The sequence below is a fragment of the Pinus tabuliformis genome, chromosome 1_2 (genome assembly GCF_031772625.1).
Source record: "Pinus tabuliformis cultivar Carrire ecotype Pingquan chromosome 1_2, CPIR1, whole genome shotgun sequence".
NCBI lineage: Eukaryota > Viridiplantae > Streptophyta > Pinopsida > Pinales > Pinaceae > Pinus > Pinus tabuliformis.
The window spans coordinates 863,427,849-863,449,769 of NC_142298.1; the positions used below are offsets into that span (position 1 = coordinate 863,427,849).

The 21,921-nt window shown below is 34.5% G+C and overlaps 1 pseudogene across 1 annotated transcript; it reads right to left on the reverse strand.

Moving 5' to 3' along the window:
* Positions 1 to 3,325: 3,325 nt before the first annotated feature.
* Positions 3,326 to 12,624, reverse strand: LOC149208650 (cellulose synthase-like protein E6; annotated as a pseudogene). Its single transcript, XR_016253069.1, has 9 exons — positions 12,329 to 12,624; positions 11,878 to 12,147; positions 5,594 to 5,648; positions 5,247 to 5,387; positions 4,990 to 5,115; positions 4,712 to 4,924; positions 4,402 to 4,626; positions 3,962 to 4,309; positions 3,326 to 3,865 (listed from the first exon to the last, which is right to left on the reverse strand). The product of XR_016253069.1 is annotated as a cellulose synthase-like protein E6 (transcript).
* Between the last annotated feature and the right edge of the window lie 9,297 nt (positions 12,625 to 21,921).

The following is a 21,921-nucleotide window of genomic DNA, read 5'->3' on the forward strand; positions in this document are numbered from 1 at the left end:
TTTCCTCTTAGATTAGGATGATAGTTGGCTCGGTTAAACCTTATAACCATGGTTGATGCACATAACACTTGATATGCGCATACTTTTTTATTTATTTTAATACGTAATTACATATGTGGGTTTATTTTAATTCATTGGTTTAAAACCAATATTTTTATGTGTGGGTAGGTATAAAAAGAATGTGACACAGTGGTGGTGAAAATATCTTACCGTATTGAGGCAAAACACTATCAAGTAATTTTAGAATGATTTTTATGGCAGATATGGCATATATTTATAAGAGGATACAAGCAAATATGAAAGTTCTTATAACCCAACTCTGATTTCTGAAATTTTAGTATTTGAAATTACAGTAGTCCCACCACTATTCTTCTTTCAGAATTTTTATAAAACCTATGCATTATTTACAAGAAGATTTAATTAGTTAAATATTCCTAAAGCTTTTGGAGGAATTGTAAGCATAGTAAGTAGGGTTAGGTTTTTCATATTTGTTCTTTTTTCCTTTGCCAATGTTGTTTTTTTTGTTTTGTTTTTTTAACAACTTGGGTTAGAAGGCTTAGCGGCCCTGGCTTCCAAGTTGATCGTTTCCCTCTTTCTGACGTTTTGTAGGATTTACTTTCCTGTTTTGAGGAGTTTCGCTATATGAAGTTCAACGTTCTTGCTTAGCAGTGTTTCAATTTCTTTTCCTTTTGGTTAAAGTTTAGATACTGTTGACTGCAATTTTTTGGTTTGAAAATTGTGTGGTTTCCCTCATTTTCACATCTTTTTCTGAATTCTTTGATGCAGCTCAAAATTATTATGAATTTTTTCGATCCTCGTGGCTAGTTGCATTTTTTCCTTCTTGACATCTAGCCAGAAATATTTTTTAAATCTACGAGTCACACATAAATTGGGAGAGAATAGTATGTTTTCGAATATTTAGTTTCTTGAATCGCAAACTCCAATGTTTAATTGCTTCAGCATGCTCATCGCAAAAGACAAGAAAAGAGCATAGAACCTGTCTAACACTTTGGAATAGTGGGCGAGGGAGAGCATTGAGCAAGGTCAGACCGGAGTCCAGTAGGCTCAGGTGACTGGTGCGATGACGAACTTTGTGAACCAGAAAACCCGAGGCCGTAAGCCTTGAGAACCAGAAAACGAGTGCTCGAATCTGCCAGGTTTTCGTGGGCGAGTTGGGATGGTCGTGCTGTCATTCCCCGTAGTTCCAGAGCTGCGAGGGTAGTTGGAAAACAGTGTCTGAGCTGCGAGCGTAGTTGGAAAGCGATGACAAATGTTAAACTAATCCTTCGGGATTTGTTTGTACAGTCTCGGATTAGTTAGTTTTTTACAGTTTTTCCCGTACAGAGGAGTTATTTAGACATAACCTTTTTCTCTATTTTGTTTTTTATTTGTATAAATTACTTATCTTTGATAATGAATAACCTACGATTGGTGTTGTTTTGGTAAAATTCATTCGGGGCTTGACAACAAATGGTGATAAGAAATCGTGATAACAGTGAGCTGCGGGGTGTGAGATTTTCATTAGACAGAAAAAAACGAAAATGAAGCCTTGTGATTAGCTGGGTTGGAAATAATAATCCCAACCACGGCAATAGACAGCCCGATAGCAGCCATACATGTCAGAGACTTTTGCAGTTTATATATGCCAGACATTTTTGCAAGTTGCGTTTGTGGTTGAAGACATTTTTGCAGGTTGCGTTTTAGTGTGAAAATAGAAGGTCTGAAGTCATACACTAACCATTCATTCAGAAACCCAACGAAGTCATTTAAAGAATTTATGTACTTAGGTAAACAGATATGGATATGGGCAAGCATTAATTCAACAATCTTATACACACTCCAGAAACCCCTGCGCACCCACCAAAGTTATTTAAAGAATTTATGTACTTAGGTAAACAGATATGGGCAAGCATTAATTCAACAACCTTATACACACTCCACTCCAGAAACCCCTGCGCGCCTCTGATCACACTCAACAACAATATCAAAATTAATTTCGCTATGTCATAAATTAAATGTAAAATTGTATGTTGAATTATATAAGAATGTAAAAGACATTTTGTAATAGCTTAGACTGTGTAGAGAGATTAGAGAGTCAGAGAGGAAAAGAGCGCAAGTCTCTGTGGAGAAAATGTTGGAATGATTTTTGGTGGGCAGGTGAAAACAATAGTTACTCTATTTTACTGTGTCTTACTCCGCCTAATTTTACATTTCTGTAAAATTTTATTTGGCTTGGTGAATGAGCCGCAGTCTCATGTAAATGTATTTTTCATGTTTAAGAAATGAATACTAAGCCAAACCTATCTTGCTATTTTTGCTGTGAGTATTCATTAAATCTCTGGAACAGTTCCTAGGTGCACGAAATCCAAATCTGGGAAATACCTTGGCGGTGTGTGAAGATAGGTCCGCCAAATCTGCTTCGCGAAAATCATAACTCTCTACCTCTCCCCTCCGCGAAAAGAAAAATTAAATTCGCCAAATATTTCTAACAAGGTAAATAGTGTCCAGTCACCCCAAGCCGGCAGAGAGAATGCCTTCCTCGTAATTAAATTATAACTTTAGGAAGACATAACTTAAATTATAACTTGATGAAGACATAAGTTATGCAGCGAGTCAAAATGCCAAGTTAAAAGGAAGAGGCAAAGTAATTTTCTGTAAGCCAGATTTAGACAGACTCGATAATTGGGTATCAGTCAAAATTCCAAGTCAAAAAGAATAGCCAAAGTAATTTTCTGTAAGCCAGATTTAGACAGGCTCGATAATTTTACCCAAGTTAGACATGCCTCAATTAAAACTATGATCGAAGAGTTAATACTTTTCCTTCACTCTGGTTAAATTCCCAAATTACCGTCAAATCAAGCTTGAAATAAAAAACTTGTGTGTCAATAAGAATTTGTGGGAAGAAGCAAAATAAGAATAGGAGCAAAAAGACAAATTACTGCAATGTTACATGTGTCATAACTTCGTGTATCCTAGAATAAAGCGGCACATTCCACGACAGTGGATTCGATGTTCAATTTTCCATTTTACAATTCTGAGCCATTCAAAGTTCAAACTACTGTTTTCAGGTAATTTATCTTATACAAAGCTAGAATTTGAAGATGACCTGCTTCAACACACGCCACTCCGGGCACATGGGTTACCTTCTTCAATATCGAATTGAATGAATTTCCACTAATATAGTTCATATCTATGACGCAATTCTTCTAGTCCAAATCTCTGAAACTACACGAAGTAAATTAAAAAACTAATGCAGATGCATACTTGAACATTGAACAGAGAGTCTTCGACCAAACGTTTTTTTCAACTACTTCCGGCGAATTTTTCACCAGGTAGGAATGAACGTGGAAGCTACAGAACACGCAGAAACTGCAACAAAAATCGAGACAACGGTAATGGAAGTAGGTATTCGCCCTTTATCCTTCCTCATAAACATCGCCTCGAATATATGATAACTAATTATCACTATGAAGCTGCACAAAACTAACTGCAAAATCATACAATCAAAAGCCTGATATCCTTCTCGCATGATTCTTGCGAGTCCACGGACCAACGATATCAAGTTTATTATTGCGAAAGTTGCTGGTGGGACAAACATAGCAGATGCCACACCAAACTCCAACATTTCTTCCTCGTATCTTTTCGCTGCTTCGTTATCCACTACTTTGCTTGTCACCTCGAAGCCTACCTCCGATAAACCGAGCATCTTGCAAACAACTTGGATTAAAGCAAACAAATAGCATGACACGCCTTTAATCATCCACATCCTCTGTTACGAACCTCCGATGAACAAAAACTCTATCAGACTGTACCCATATGCAGATCCTGCTAATGAGACAAAGAGGATGAACCATGGATTTGAAGCCTATTCATTGCCACAAACTTATAATCATCAGTAATGAAAATGAGGACATGGTCTGTGATGTAGAAATATGGAAGAATTTGATCAGGAAAACATTACCTTGGGAAATAATGATAGGCCGTTAAGCATGGCGAGTGCAGGAAGTAAACCGTAGCAAAGTATGTATAAAGAAGAGGGAGCCCATAGACAGAACACAACATAACACATACACTGAGCTGTACTTGTCCGTTGAATGCCATAAACATATGGGCAAAACTTACTGAAGAAAAACTCCAGGAATCCGGCACTCCATCTTTTGATTTGAATGAGTGTGTCATTCATGTTCACTGGCGCGCCACCTAAAAATGCTTTTCGCCTTGGAGTGCAGTAAATAGATTTCCACCCTCTGCACTGTATAACGAAACCTGTCAATACATCTTCCACAGCACAGCCATAAATCATGCCAACCTGCAATTTATCAAGTTCAATTTCAGGGATATATATAGAGGGTACGAAACTTAAAAATGAATTAAAAATAAAACTGCAGGTTGGAATTTTGCCTCTTTGCCCCACAGGGTGTTCTCCTCGCAGGCGCAACTGGCAAGATCCCTTGCATCTTTCAGCATCTTGGATGGACTCGTTTGAGCTCTAGAAGTGGAATAGGGTTCAAGCGATTTGGAGGACGCATGCCTTACTTCCTTCCCACATAAAGCATCCCGGCGGTGAATGCATCCAGTGCCCCCGTATATTGGACCTTCGAGACCATCCAGTCCTTTAGATTGACACTGAAAGTGGCGATTTCCCCGTTAGGTTTAATGCATGGTTGGGCAACTTAAGATCCTACTGGTAAAAGGTGCGGATTATACTCACATAGCAAATCCTCAAGTGATGGTTTGCGTACAGATCGTTCCTTGTGATGCCATGAAAGCCTTGAGGGAATTGGACGTACGCAAACTGGTGACCTGTTTGTGGGTCCAAGAAAAAGCACATGGCTTGCCGAAGTGCTTCACAATTGTTGGTGAACATGTCGCAATCAAGAGTGAGAATAAAGGGAGCATTGCTCATTAAGCCGGAGATTCTAATCTGTCGACATCACAAACCAGCCGTAATATGAGGTGACCACATTTATAGAACAAGACAAATATTACCAGAACATTAAGAGCGCCGGCCTTGTAATGGTGAGGAATTCCTGGTCGCTTTTCACGGGAGACATAAATAAGGCTGGGCAGATCATTACCCTGAATGTCCTTGTCCTCTCCGTTCTCCAGTAGAATCTGCATATACATTCGAAAGATTCGTAGAGAAGAAGACACAATCGACAAATGTATAAGTAGAAATTCTGGTGATTTCAACTAATGTTAGCACGGCATCTGCACATATCAAGCAACCTGGTACATAGGAGTACCTGAACAATACTCGGATGATCTCGCATAGTGCTTCCCAAAATCCAGTCTTTGAAGCCCGTGTGTTCTTTCTGTTTGTCATCCGGAACACTTCCCATCTCCACAGCGTTATTGATACGATCCTTCATTTCCAAATACGCTTTCTGATAGAAATAATAAAACAAAACCAGACCTGTATAAGCCAAAATACAGGATGTGGAATAATAAAAATAAAATAAGAGCGAGAGCGGTCGCAACTCAATTGGCGTTCACTATGTTATATGTTAAGAACTGTGAAGTATTATCTAAAGCATATGTTACCAAATAATCTAGCCCAACCTGGTTATCAATTCCTTTATAATATTTTTACCTGTACACTCTTCCATTCTTTAGTAAAGGACATATTTTCGTTTTCCTGAGCAAAGCTTGCCTGTTGGGTATTTTAATGGAGAAATACCAAAACCAAATAAAAATTCACCACAGAGACAATGCTCTGTTTCCTTTGTCCAGAATCTTTTGCCAAGAACCTCTTAAAAATCACAATGACTCAGAAGACACCATTACACAGTCACAAAGCATTTCTATTAATTAAAAAAAACTGATACAAATTTCATCCTCTGTGCAGAGAGGAATTTACAAAACAAACTCTGTCTCTGTATTTTCTTGTTTTCCACTGCGGTGGATGTTACATGAACCAATTTCAAAACATACCTCTGTTTTTCAATGGCCAGCATAACAAAACATTACATCCCTTTTATCTCTCGCACTGCTGTGCGTTTTTGTGCTTACGGCAAGAAAAACAAAACAAAAAAAAACTTACATAATGCCATGCGCATGCACCACTCACCACATAAAAAAAAACTTCACACAAAAACTACAGCACACGGGTTGTTTTTTTTTGTTTTACATATAACAACGTGTACAAAAAAAATATATAAAAAAATGTGCCCATTACTATATTAAAACAAGCCCATAACGTATTAAAGCCTCCACCAAAGAAAATACGACAGGCATTAAAAACCATAAGTTTCCACCTACGGCGGTCAACAAGAAAATGACAAGATTTGATGTGACGTGGGCGGACAGCACATTCTGGAAGTCAACGGCGGAGATCATGCGATCAAATCGCTGAGCCGATCCAACGTTGTTCGCACGCCAACCTCCAGCAAAACAAACGCTCGTTACCGTCCGGGGAAAATGGTTTTGGGGTGTTCGTACATGAGACGCGTGGCGGGTTGTGATTGCAGCGGCACCCTTCATACGGAAACAACCTTCGCCGAATGGTGGTGCGGGGAGACCACGGTGGTTTTCCGAAAACCTCCACCGCGCTGTTCAAATTAACATTTTAACACTCCCCTTTAATTTTAACAGCTGCGCGTTCAGTCATTCCCAAACACTTTCTCAAAAATTCGAAACTCTTCTGAGCCAGTGGCTTTGTCAAGATGTCTGCAACCTGTTCCTGAGTCCTGCAATGTTCTAAGACAATTTCTCCATTGCTCACCAATTCTCTGATGTAGTGAAACCTTGTGTCGATGTGTTTCGTTCTCTTATGAAACACTGAATTCTTTGACAAAGCAATAGCAGAGCTATTGTCACAAAAGACCACTGTCGCTTTTGCCTGCTCTTGGCCTAAGCTTCTCAACATCCTTCTCATCCATACTGCCTGACATGCTGCTGCTGTCGCTGCCACATATTCTGCCTCTGCTGTAGATAATGCTACAATGGACTGCTTCTTAGAAGCCCATGAAATGGCTCCTGAACCCATGTTAAAAACATAACCGGAAGTGCTCTTCCGATCATCTACACTTCCAGCCCAATCGCTATCTGTGTACCCAACCAAATCTGAATGTTCTGAGGCATGATATAAAATTCCAAACATTTTAGTGCCTTTGACATACCTCAAAATTCTCTTTGCTGCCTGCCAATGTGCCTCCTTTGGCCTCTCCATGAACCTGGAAATCAAACTAACAGCATACATAATATCAGGCCTAGTTGCTGTTAAATACATAAGGCTGCCCACAATGCTTTTGTACAGGCTAGGATCAAAATCCTTGCTGCTGTCCTCTCTGCTGAGTTTTAATCCCATCACTGTGGGAGTGATGGCTGCCTTGCATTCTTCCATCTTAAATCTGCTCAAAATTTGACTTACATATCTTGCTTGAGATATAAAAATTCCTTTTTCATTTTGATCTACTTCTATGCCTAAGAAGTATCTCAAGAAACCCATATCAGTCATTTCAAATTCATCCTTCATGACTGATTTAAAATTCTTAATGAGCTGATCATCATTACCTGTGAAAATCACATCATCAACATACAAGACAACTATTAAAATCTTACCATCCTTTTCCTTGATGTAGACTGTGGGTTCTCCTTCACACTTGTCGAATTCATTCTCCAATAGATATGAATCTATCCTGCTGTACCATGCTCTTGGCGCTTGCTTCAGCCCATAAAGAGCTTTCTTCAATTTGCACACTTTGTGCTCTTCCCCTTTCTTCTCATATCCGAGAGGCTGTTCCACATAGACCTCTTCCATTAACACTCCATTTAGGAATGCTGATTTCACATCCATTTGGTAGACTTTCCATTTGTTTTGAGCTGCTATGGACAGCACTGCTCTCACGGTTTCCATTCTTGCAACCGGGGCGAAAGTCTCCTCATAATCTCTCCCATACTGCTGCTTGTAGCCTTTGACAACCAGCCTTGCTTTATGCCTTTCAATCTTGCCTTCAGCATTGCTCTTGGTCTTGTAGACCCATTTCACACCAATGACTTCTTTGCCTTTTGGTAATTCAACCAAATCCCATGTTTTGTTTCTTTCTATGGCATTCATTTCCTCATCCATAGCTTCTATCCATTTCCTATCTTTAATAGCTTCTTCAAAATGGATAGGATCATCAACATGACAAAACAAGGCAAATAAGGAATTCATTCCTTCTTCATAAATTTCACTTAGATTTCTAAACTTCTTACCTCTTTCACTTGGTGTGCAAGTGCTTGAAGATGCACTTGAGTTTCCTCCTTGTGGTGTGCTTGGAGAAGCACTCTCATTGATCCTCAATGGTGTACCTTGCTGTTCTTGTGTTGGTGCTGCTGTTTGGGGATTCATTTCAGCCACCTCCTCTTCATCCTCATCATGAGACAAACAGTTTTTAACATTCACTGTTTTCTCTATGCTTCCATCCCAAGCTTCCTCTTCAATGAATTGAACATCCCTGCTGACAAAGAACTTCTTGGTAGATGGAATGTACAGCCTGTAGGCTTTGGATTCATCACTGTATCCAATGAAGATGCATTTCTCCCCTTTGCTGTCCAACTTCTTCCTTAGTTTATCTGGAATGTGTGCATAGGCCACACACCCAAAAACTCTCATGTGGGTGACTCCTTGCTTTCTCCCACTCCATGCCTCTTCTGGCACTTTGTTCATGACTGCTTTTGTAGGACACCTGTTCAAAATATAAACTGCACAATGTACAGCTTCAGCCCAATACTCATTTGGCAAATGCTTTGCCTTCAACATGCTCCTTGCCATCTCCATGATGGTTCTGTTCTTCCTTTCAGCAACTCCATTTTGCTGTGGGGTGTACCGAGTTGTAAACTGTTTATGAATTCCATTTTCTCTACAAAACTTTAGGAATTCATTGGAGATATACTCACCTCCTCTATCAGTTCTCAATACTTTTATGTGCAGCCCGCTTTGGTTCTCCACTAGTGCTTTGAAGTTTTGGAATTTCTCAAAGACTTCACTTTTGTTCTTGAGGAAATATATCCAAGTCTTTCTTGTAAAATCATCAATGAATGTCAAGAAATATAGGCTGCCAGCTAAAGATGGAGCTTGCATTGGTCCACACAAATCTGAGTGGATAATCTCTAAGGGTGTCTTTGCCCTTATGCTTTTCCCTGATGGAAAACTCTCTCTATGTTGTTTTCCCAAAATGCAGCCTTCACATAGGCTGTCCGGTTTCTCTATCAATGGCAATCCTCTTACCATTCCTTTTCTGCTCAATAAGTTTAGACCTCCAAAATTTAGATGCCCGAATCTCAAGTGCCATAACCAGTTCTCATCCTTTGGCACGCTTTGGAAGGCCTCTTGGGTGACTGCTGCCATTTCCCTTTTGTTTTTCATGTCTGCCCGGATCCGGAGAGGGAACATCCTGTTCCTTGTCATCTTCACTTCAGCAATGCATCTTTTGCTGGGTGGTATATCCATGATGGTGCACACATCATTTACAAAGTAAACATTGTAACCCTTTTGGATAAGTTGTCCAACACTCAATAGGTTACATCTCATTCCGGGGACATAGTAGACATCTGCTATGGTTTTCTTTTCTCCTTGTTTTGTGAATATTTTTACCTCCCCTTTTCCCATAACAGACACTTTACTATCAGTTCCTAGAGTGACCTCTGATTTCAAATTCTGATTTAAGGCTGAAAAGAGGGCTACATTCCCTGTCATATGGTTGCTGCAACCTGAGTCTAAAAACCATATGTCCTCACTATGTGTTTCAGCCATGTTACAAGCTAACAGGACATTTTCTTGACTGCTGTTTTCTCTTGTAACATTTGCATTTTGTCTGCTGTTCATATCATGCTGTTTCTTTCTACAATCACTAGCATAATGTCCATACTTTTTGCAATAATAGCATTGAACATTAGATTTATCATACCTTTGTCCTTGAGCCTGATACTGATCTCTTTGTTGGCTGCTGCCTTGACCTTGGTTCTGATTTGGATTGCTGCCTCTTCCTTGTGCATTTGCTGTGCTGTTCCTTCCACCTCTGTTCTGGCTTCTGCCTCTTCCTCTCTTGTTTCCTCTGCCTTGACCTCTTCCTCTTCCAAAGGACATCTGGGTCTTGAAGGCTTGCTCAAGGGATGAGTTTTCATTCCTACTCAACCTCTGCTCATGAGTTATCAGTGATGCATGTAGCTCATCAACTGAATAGCTTGAGAGATCCTTTGTCTCTTCAATGGTGGTGACTATGGCATCAAACCTTGAGGGTAAAACCCTCAATATTTTCTCCACTATTCTCCTATCTTCAATGGTTTCTCCATGAGTTCTCATTTGTGTGATTACACCAATCACATGAGTGAAGAATGATTCAATGTTGTCTGATTCCTTCATTTTCAAATTTTCAAAATCCTTTCTCAGCATTTGCAATTTTGCTGTCTTCACTCTCTCCATGCCTTGATAGGCTGTCTTGAGAGTTTGCCATGCTCCATGTGATGTTGTAGCTGCTGCTATCCTTGGGAATATACTCTGGTCCACTGCTTGATACAACAAGACAATGGCCTTTGCATCCTTCTTCCTATTGAGCTTCAGCTGATCCTTCTCTCCCTGAGTTAGTGCATTGAACTCATTTTCATCTGCTGGTTCCTCAAACCCATATTCTACTAGTTCCCATATATCTTGAGAGATGAACAAAGCTCTCATGGTTATAGACCAGTAGTCATAGTTCTTCCCATTAAAGTGTGGGAGCTGGGTGTTGAACATACCCATGCTTGTGCTTGCCATTCCTTGCATCTTGAACTATGGTTTTAAATCCTTGACTGTGTTTTTTTTTTTAAAAACAACTGACTGTCTTCAGCAATAACAAGAGAAATGCTTTTGGGGAATACCTGAATCCTTCGCTGTCTGAGTCTTCTAACTGCCTGAGAGGTTTTGCTGCAGCAACAACCTTCTCCCTTCAGCTTCTTTGTCTCCTACAAAGAGCCTGAGCCTGCTCTGATACCACTGTTGGGTATTTTAATGGAGAAATACCAAAACCAAATAAAAATTCACCACAGAGACAATGCTCTGTTTCCTTTGTCCAGAATCTTTTGCCAAGAACCTCTTAAAAATCACAATGACTCAGAAGACACCATTACACAGTCACAAAGCATTTCTATTAATTAAAAAAAACTGATACAAATTTCATCCTCTGTGCAGAGAGGAATTTACAAAACAAACTCTGTCTCTGTATTTTCTTGTTTTCCACTGCGGTGGATGTTACATGAACCAATTTCAAAACATACCTCTGTTTTTCAATGGCCAGCATAACAAAACATTACATCCCTTTTATCTCTCGCACTGCTGTGCGTTTTTGTGCTTACGGCAAGAAAAACAAAACAAAAAAAAACTTACATAATGCCATGCGCATGCACCACTCACCACATAAAAAAAAACTTCACACAAAAACTACAGCACACGGGTTGTTTTTTTTTGTTTTACATATAACAACGTGTACAAAAAAAATATATAAAAAAATGTGCCCATTACTATATTAAAACAAGCCCATAACGTATTAAAGCCTCCACCAAAGAAAATACGACAGGCATTAAAAACCATAAGTTTCCACCTACGGCGGTCAACAAGAAAATGACAAGATTTGATGTGACGTGGGCGGACAGCACATTCTGGAAGTCAACGGCGGAGATCATGCGATCAAATCGCTGAGCCGATCCAACGTTGTTCGCACGCCAACCTCCAGCAAAACAAACGCTCGTTACCGTCCGGGGAAAATGGTTTTGGGGTGTTCGTACATGAGACGCGTGGCGGGTTGTGATTGCAGCGGCACCCTTCATACGGAAACAACCTTCGCCGAATGGTGGTGCGGGGAGACCACGGTGGTTTTCCGAAAACCTCCACCGCGCTGTTCAAATTAACATTTTAACATTGCCGAGAAATATGCCTCTGGTGATCTGTCTTGAATGGTATAGTTATAACAAAATGGAAGCCAAATCTTCGCAAAACGTGAAGCTTCCAAGAGAGCATAAAATGTAAACGAGGATCCTCCATCATCAGAAACATAACATGACAGTTTTCCTACAGGATAGTCTACAGCCAAAGCCGACAGTACTGTGTTTATGACAGTCAGTGGGGGTTCTTTGATGGGATCAGCGGTGCATATAAATATATCAACAGGCGGTAGATCGCTCTCAAACCTGCCCATTTTGATGAAGTAAATTATATTCATTTAACATACCCATGAAAATGTTTAAAAAGCATATCTGAGCAAATTATTACCTCTCATAAGCATATAGATGAGCAAACTATTAACCCTCATAACGTTTAAAAGTATATTTAATTGTGGTCGCGCTGGAAGATAGATGAGCAGATTATTACCTCTTAGAAAGTCTTTCTGGGAAGACTTTTCGCTCAACAGGCCGCCACCTGATGGCCTGCTCCAAAATCCAACCGTAGGCGAAGCCTAGTTCTGCCACAAATATCGCAATCCATGGCCAATAATCCTCACTTGGAATATGCATCAGCCGATAATAGATGAGACCAATTATTGCAGAAAAGTGGGCGCAGCCATAAACTCTGTATACGAAGGATTTCTTTTCCAGTGTCGTATACAGAGGAAAGCCCTTAGGCTCCATCGCCAGCTTGTTACAGTTAGTAATTATCAAAGACAGAGTAAGACCAGACCATGTATGCTTTTGGCTCTTTACTTTCTCAGGCACCGTATTGAACATTCTGATGCATTCAACCTTCTGGCCATTCTTATGGGAACGAAATATTGATCTGGCTCTTTACTTTCTCAGGCACCGTATTGAACATTCTGATGCATTCAACCTTCTGGCCATTCTTATGGGAACGAAATATTGATCGTGTCAAGCCATTGTCTAGTGGGTACCATTGTAAATGTGTGGCTAGCCTCCCTGTCGAGCTCCCGTTGACGCTTCAGTACCTGGACAGGCTATGATAGGTAACCAGGAGTGAGTTCATGGAGAGTATACATTTTACCATTTTTATTTATTTTTAAATCAGGGTGATTTAAATACATTGATTTAAACGTTTGTAAGTCAATATATTAAAAAATTATGACTTAGCAAACAAGAACTAAAAAATTTACAACTTAACAAGCAAAACCAATGGAAACCAGCCAGGGTAGCCAACACTAAACATTTTGGAATAGACTGTGGATTTCTAGAAAACTCTGGCATCCGTCATGGGTGAGGTCACATATTTAACCTCGCCCATGTCAGTGCAATCCACTTAAGCTTGGGGGCCGTACGACAATGTTCCAAGAACTAAATCTTTCCAATTATTATCACAATTGTGGTTTAATAGGAATGTTGTGTGAGATGAACATGGAATATGTTCAAGAGCTTGAGTGGGGTTAATGATTAATAGTATGTGTTTATTTTTGAAACATTGAATATTCCAATTAATATATAATATATAATACAATATTATGTAATATTGTATTATGGTAGGGAATTTAAAATGAAAAATATATATTATATAATATTAATGCTATTGTATAAATTAAATGATTGAAAAATCTTAATAAATTAAAAAATATATTTTAGATTGTTAAAATTATATATATATAAAAGGTCAACTAAATTATAATGGTAAATAAATTGTATTATTATATCTTATTTGATATGACACTTGTTCATATGATATTTTTTTAATTAGTTAATTTAATTAAAAAACAAAAAATGAATAATTATTTGTGAGATAAATCTCAATTTTTAAATTATTAATTATTATTAACAATATTTTAGAATATTCTATAGACATTAAATCTCTACCATCCACCTAATAATTATTGATAATTAAATTAAAATTCTAAAATTTTATTTCAAAATAAACACACCGATTAACATAATTATTTGAAAATATATTTTGAAATAATAAAAAAAATGTTGAATTTTTTTTTATTGAAAGTAGTGATGACAAAAATATTTAAAATATTTAAAAAATTATTAAAATAAAAATAGAAAAGACATATTGAAATTCTCATTATCATTTTCATAATAAAGTTATTTTTAACATTTTTATATTTTTCAATATTTTTAAATATAAATCTTATATATATAGATATATATAGAGTAAGCTTGGTAGGAGTACATCTAAATCATGTCCAACTTCTAATCTAGATCAGGGATAGCACAAGATTTGAACAAGACTTCCGCTGAGACTTCATTTTCATGGCCATTGCCAATTGAGCTATTTTATACTTTTAATAAAAAAAATCTTAATATTTTTTTATGAATTAATCTAATTTTTTGAAAATTTCACAATATCTTTCTTCATCCCATTTTGATAAAAAAAGCTCTAATATTTCTTTTATCATACCCCATTTTATGAAAGTTTCTTAGTGGTATACTTATTCTAACTCTGTTTTGGAAAATTGGACACACCAATTTGGAAGTCAATCATTTTACTATGTGTCAAGCATTCACTTCATGGCATATTTGCTTAGTGATATACTTATTTTAATTGTGTTTTGAGAAATTAGTAACACAGATTATGTAGTCACTCAATGTATTAAATATTAGCCAACTATCACACTTCATACCACCTTTATTTGCACTTATTCATGAAATTATCCCAATTGTGCATTTTACAATCTAAAGTACCAACTACAAAGTTAATCATTAACCTCATAACTAATATGTTCAATTAGACAAATCCCAATCAAGATAAATGTAATTGCTTCTCACAATATCTCCACTTCTATCACCACCCTCAACAAAGTTTCTCCATATATCTCCCTCACATCTTACCCCACCCCATTCCATTGGTGTTTCTCCAAAATTCTCAATAAACTTATCCTAATTGTACAATTTAACAATCAAACATACTAAAAACTATTACTTTTAATTACACAAATGCAAATCAAAATAATATTTGACATTTATAACAACATATCAGTAAATTTTTCCACCCTCAATAATATTTCTCTAAATATCTACCTCACTCTCTATCCCACTCTTATAAATTCTATATCTTACCGCATTAAAATTTTTAATAATGTTATTTTAAATATATTTCCAACATTTTTCTTTAAAATATAAAAAATATAATTTTTATGTTTTTCATTCCAACGAAACTAAATATAAATATTACCAAATTAATAATATTCCCTTTTCCTTTTAGCCTCATCCTCATTTTTATATTAATTTTTAACTTAAAGTTATCTTTATAACATCTTCAAATTTATTACATTACATAATTGTTTTATTGATTAAAGAAATCTCTTATAATCCTTTCACTTTAAAAAAAAAAACTGAAATAATTTATAAACTTATATATAAATAAAATATAGATAAACAATAATTTGTATATATATATATATATATATATATATATATATATATATATATCTTATTAAATATAAGAAAAATATATGTATATAAATACATCATATGTATATGTATATAAATATACGTTAGGTTTATTATTCCTTTAGGTTTATAATATCAATCATGGTCAATCCTGGTTGAATGTTGCATTGTGACAAGGATTGTCTCACCATCAAAAACATCATGTTTATTTTAGTGTTTGTAGTATTTATATTTGGGTTTACCAATGTTGGGTTTATAATATTAGTCCCATGATTGAATGTCGCATTTTGACAAAGATTGTCTCACCATGAAAATAAACCATGTTTATTTTAGTGTTTGTAATATTTATATTTGGGTTTACCATATTAGTCCCATGCTTGAATGTCCTATTTTGACAAATATTATCTCACTATGAAAATAAATCATGTTTATTTTGGTCTTTGTAATATTTGCATTTGGGTTTACAAATGTTAGGTCTATACTATTAGTCCCTTGGGTTTAATATTATTCCCTTGGGTTCATAATCCCTTGGGTTTTAGTAATAGTTCCTTGGGTTTATTATTCATTTGGGTTTTGATATCAATCCCTTGGCTTTATTATTCCCTTAGGTTTATAATAACAGTCATGGCCAACCATGGTCAATCGTGGTTGAATGTCACATTGTGACAAGGATTGTCTCACCATGAAAATAAATCATGTTTATTTTAGACTTTGTAATATTTATATTTGGTTTTATGAATGTTGGGTTTATAATGTTAGTCCCTTGGGTTTAATATTATTCACTTGGGCTCATAATCCCCTGGCTTTTAGTATTAATACCTTGGGATTATTATTCATTTTGGTTTATAATATCAATCTCTTGGGTTTATTATTCCCTTTGGTTTATAATATCAGTCATGGTAAATCATTATCTATCATAGCCAAACATGGTCAACCATGGTTGAATGTCGCATTGTGACAAGAATTGTCTCACCATCAAATAAACCATGTTTATTTGAGTGTTTGTAGTATTTATATTTGGGTTTACCAATGTTGGGTTTACAATATTAGTCTCATGGTTGAATGTCGCATTTTGACAAAGATTGTCTCACCATGAAAATAAACCATGTTTATTTTAGTGTTTGTAATATTTATATTTGGGTTTACAAATGTTGGGTTTATAATATTAGTCCCTTGGGCTTAATAGTATTCCCTTGGGTTCATAATCCCTTGGGGTTTTAGTATTAATCACTTGGGTTTATTATTCATCTGGGTTTATAATATCAATCCTTTTGGTTTTTTATTCCCATAGGTTTATAATATAAATTGTAGCCAAACATGGTTAACCATGTTTGAATGTCGCATTGTGACAAGGATTGTCTCACCATCAAAATAAACTATGTTTGTTTTAGTGTTTGTAGTATTTATATTTGGGTTTACCAATGTTGGGTTTATAATATTTGTCCCATGAGTTTAATATTATAGTTTATTTTAGTGTTTGTAGTATTTATATTTGGGTTTACCAATGTTGGGTTTATAATATTAGTCCCATGGTATTAATATTATTCCCTTTGCTTCATAATCCCTTGGGGTTTTAGTATTAATTCCTTCCTTTTATTATTAGAATATCAATCATGGTCAACTATTGTCAATCATAGCAAATCATGGTCAACCATGTTTGAATGTCACATTGTGAAAACGATTGTCTTACCATCAAAATAAACCATGTTTATTTTAGTGTTTGTAGTGTTTATATTCGGGTTTAACAATGTTGGGTTTATAATATTAGTCCCATGGGTTTAATATTATTCCCTTGGGTTCATAATCCCTTGGGGTTTTAGTATTAATCCCTTAGTTTTATTATTCCTTTAGGTTTATAATATCAATCCCTTCGGTTTATTATTTCCTTAGGTTTATAATATCGATGATGGTCAACCATTGTCATTCATAGACAACCATGGTCAACCATGGTTGAATGTCACATTGTGACAAGGATTGTCTCACCATGAAAATAAACCATGTTTATTTTAGTCTTTCTAATATTTATATTAGGGTTTACCAATGTTGGGTTTATAATATTAATCCCTTGGGTTTAATATTATTTCCTTGGGTTCATAATCCCTTGGGGTTTTAATATTAATCCTTTGGGTTTATTATTAACTTGGGTTTATAATATCAATCATGGTCATCTTTATTAATCTCTTGTGTTTGTAATATCAATTCCTTGCGCTTCTTGATCCCTTAGGTTTTTAATATTTATCCATTGGGTTCACTAATTCTTTGGGTTTATAATATTAAACAGTTGGGTTTATTAGTTCCTTGAGTTTATAATATTAGTCCCTTTTGTTTAATATTATTCCCGTTGGTTCATAATCCCTTGGGATTTTAGTATTTATCCTTGGGTAATAATAAACAAAAGAAACTAATATTATAAACCCAATGTATACAAACCCTAAAATAAATATTAAAAATACTAAAATAAACATGGTTGAATAATAATAATAATAATAATAATAATAATAATAATAACTACTACTATTATTATTATTATTATTATTATTATTCTCTTCCATTAAAGTGATATTTATTTTTATTCTCTTAAGTTTTCTTACTTTTCATAATATAGATGACAAAAGCCTAAATTCAATTAATATAAAACAAAGTTATAATTTAGCTATTTTTAATTAGTGTTTTTAGTCTTAAAAAATGTGAAATGTTTGAGAGTTTAGATTTCTATTGGTGTTGATGATCCATTTAATTTACATGGCCGCACTAGTGATGCATGTTGATGCATGTTTATATGTGTTTTCTTACTTTTCATAATATAGATGACAAAAGCCTAAATTCAATTAATATAAAATAAATTTATAATTTAGCTAATTTTAATTAGTTTTTTTAGTCTTAATAAATGTGAAATGTTTCAGTGTTTAGATGCCTATTGGTGTGGAGGATCCATTTAATTTATATGGCCGCACTAGTGATGCATGCTTTAGAATTTTAATTAGTGTTTTTAGTCTTAAGAAATGTGAAATGTTTGAGTGTTTAGATTCCTATTGGTGTTGATGATCCATTTAATTTACATGGCTGCACTAGTGATGCATGCTTATACAATATAATCAGGCCATTTAGTCTCCATGACACCATAAATTAAATATGTAGGCTTAAACTTGAAAATAAAACTAAACAACTAGAAAGTAATATAACCATGACATAAGCAACAATAATTTAGCATGGTCAGAAATCATAACTACTTATTTTTCTATGAATTATGTACCAACTAGAAATAGAAACATGGTGCTCCTTCAATCTATAGGCTCCTACAACATGAGGCTATGAATTAGAGAAATAAAGTTTAGTATGGTTGGATCTAATCATTTTCACATGTGCAGTTCCCAAGTTCAAAGACATTTTTATACCTACAACAATTCCAATCAATAGTCTTCTTTCTCCATCACATTGCACAACCTAATGAATGTAATCATGTTTTCTACTTAGTAGCCTCTTATGATATCTCAATTCCTTTTTTCTACTTAGTAGCCTCTTATGATATCTCACTTCCTTCTAGGGCTTTAAAACAATTTGGGCTAGAAATTCCATCACTATGATTCTAGGGATACTCAATTATAGTTTAATTCGTCAATAACAACAATTACTATTACATACACTCTTTCCAATCTAAACATAGTTACACAATTTAAATGGAACTATAACATTGGAAAAAGTTAAATGGATGGTGGAAAAACTATTTTGTATTTTTAGAAAACAATTATAAATAAAAATATTTTGTACATGGAATTAAAAAAACTTCCTTTTGACATTCTCATTGCTATGGCTATTTTAAATGGATGAAAATTTGGAGATAACTATATCCAAAAATATTTATTACCTATAATTTTAATATTAAATGAAATACACCTTATCTTAAACATTTTAAGAGAATAAATCTTCCCTATTGAAAATACAACTATGAGTTGAACAAGTTAAATTTTTAGCAACATAGAAAATAAGAAATTTCTTAAAACACTTTTAAACTCCATCCAAAACCAATGTAATACTAAACCAAGTTTCAATATAGGTAAAGACTCATTTTACAAAACAAAAATAATATTAAAAAATATTAAATCAAATTTAAAATAAAATGTAATGCAATAAAAAATTATAGAAAAAAATAAAATTATTATAAGTATAAAAAACTCTCTTCTAAGAATGAAAAAAAAATTAACATTGTTTAAATGAAATTAGCTTACATTACTCTAATTGAAATTAGATTATCCTTAATTCCAAAATACATTAAAATGAAAATATGTGAACTCTTTAAGAGATTTTTAATTTACATTATTCATATCCAGAATTAACTTACATCACTCTCATTGAAATTATATATTCCTCAATTCCAAAATATATTAAAATGAAAATATGTCACCTTTCTAAGAGATTTCTATTTGCTTAATTTACATTATTCATATTGGAACCTATTAGATGGAACGAGATTTTACTGGTTTTAACTTAAATATCACTTTAATGGAAGAGAATGAGAATAAATGTGAATATCACTTTAACTCTGAATATCGCTTTAATGGAAGAGAATTTGAATAAATATGAAAATCACTTTAATAGAAGAGAATGAGAATGAATATTTAGGTACAAGTAAAAATGAAATCTTAATGCAAAATGGAGAAACCATAACAAGAAGAGAACATATTATTTCTGGTTCATTTTAATAAATATTTGGCCGAGTGTATGTTTCAAGAACAAATTGAATAACAAAAGTAGGAGTGTATGTTTCAAGAACAAATTGAATAACAAAAGTAGGATTTGTACAAAACCCCGTTTGAAAAACAAAGCACATAAAAATATAAAATACATTTTTTGATAGAAGATTGTTATGAAATCGAATGGGCATAAAGTTATAAAGATACATCGTTTGACACAACAATCTGTGTTTTGGTGTGTTACAATTATAGTGATAGCCGAGACGCTTTATTCAAGGTTGTGCATTCTACGCTTTGTATTTCAGGTATTTAAGGTTCAAGGTTGTGCATTCTAGGCTTTGTATTTCAAGTATTCAAGGTTGTGCATTCTGTGGTTTGTATTTTAGGATTTTAGTAAGGAAACTTTAAACTAGCAAATAAAACTTTACTCGGGCCTAATTAGCTATCTCCTTACCCATAGTTACCAAGTTTGAATTTGATTTAATATGGAAAAAAATTCAATATTGTAAAAATTATAAAATAGACATTTTACAAATACTTATATAGATTGTTTTACCAAAATTTTAAAATTATTAAATCTACAATATAGTATTAAATCAAATTTTCAATTTCAATAATTTTTTTATCACTTTTTTCTCTGATATATTTTTATTTAAGTTTAATAAATACAAACACACTCTATTTTAAACATTATAATATAATATTTTTTAAATTATTTGTTTTTATCAATTTTTTCTATTAAATATTTTGATTTTTATTTAATAAATCTAACATATATATATATATTTGTTTTGCAATACTAACCATCAAATTTTATTAACAACCTTCTTGAGAAATTCACTTTGCAGATCCTAAACCATAAGTCTTTACCTTGAAAAAATCTATTTTATAAAAGGACAACGGGGCTTTACCCAACCAGCTTTACCATTCATTAAGATGTAAGTTGCCATCTCATCGATCCAAAAGGAATTTTGAAGAGCGGATGGTATGATAAAACTGTAATTTTGATTGGAAACCAGCTACGTTGTGCCTTTAAACAGAATATGCTAAATCTAACTCCTTTAATGGAAAGTTATATGCAATTTCATGGATCCTCCTTTAATGGATAGTTATATGCAATTTCATGGATGCTAAAGGGTTTATGAAGAGCGGATGGGCACGTGGAAAACTGTTGAGCTCTTCTGTAAACTAAATATGTCGTACCGAACTTGGATAGGCGAATTAATTCAGGAACTGAATTTTTTGAATTTTTTTTTCCAATTTCACTGAATTTGGTAATTATGCTGCTTATTGGCTTAACTGTATTTTCTTTACCGAAAACAATCGAAAGATAGATGCTAAATATTTTTTTCCAGAAACACGTTACATTAAAACTACACCACCATGAAAATGAAATTCAACGGGGAAAAAAATTACATTACATTCAACCACCTCCTAGAAGTAAATGAAGTTCAACACAAAAAGAAACACATCGCATTCAGCGGCTCCAGCAGACCATCAAAAGATGCTGAATATTTTTTCAAGAAACACATTACATTGAAACTGCGCTACCAAGAAAATAAAGTTCAACAGAATAAAGAAAAGCATTGCATTCAAGGGGCTCCTGCAAGTAAATGAAGCTCAACACAAAAAGAAACACACAGAATTTAGCGGCTCCAACAGGTATGTGGAGATCAGCATAGAAATAAGCCTAGTTTAAAACACACAAATAGTTGCATGGAAAATTTTACAAGGACAGTATACTAAATAAGAAAATAAATTTCAAAAAAGATTCTCTCTCATATTCAAAGAGAAAATCAAATACATAATACCAATTCTGCAAACCATAATATATAAAGAATAACCCACAAGAATCAAATATTGACAGAGTGTGAGTTAGACTAAAATTATGCAATGTTAAAAAACTACTCAGAAGCATACTCAGAAAATCGCCCTGCCCTCC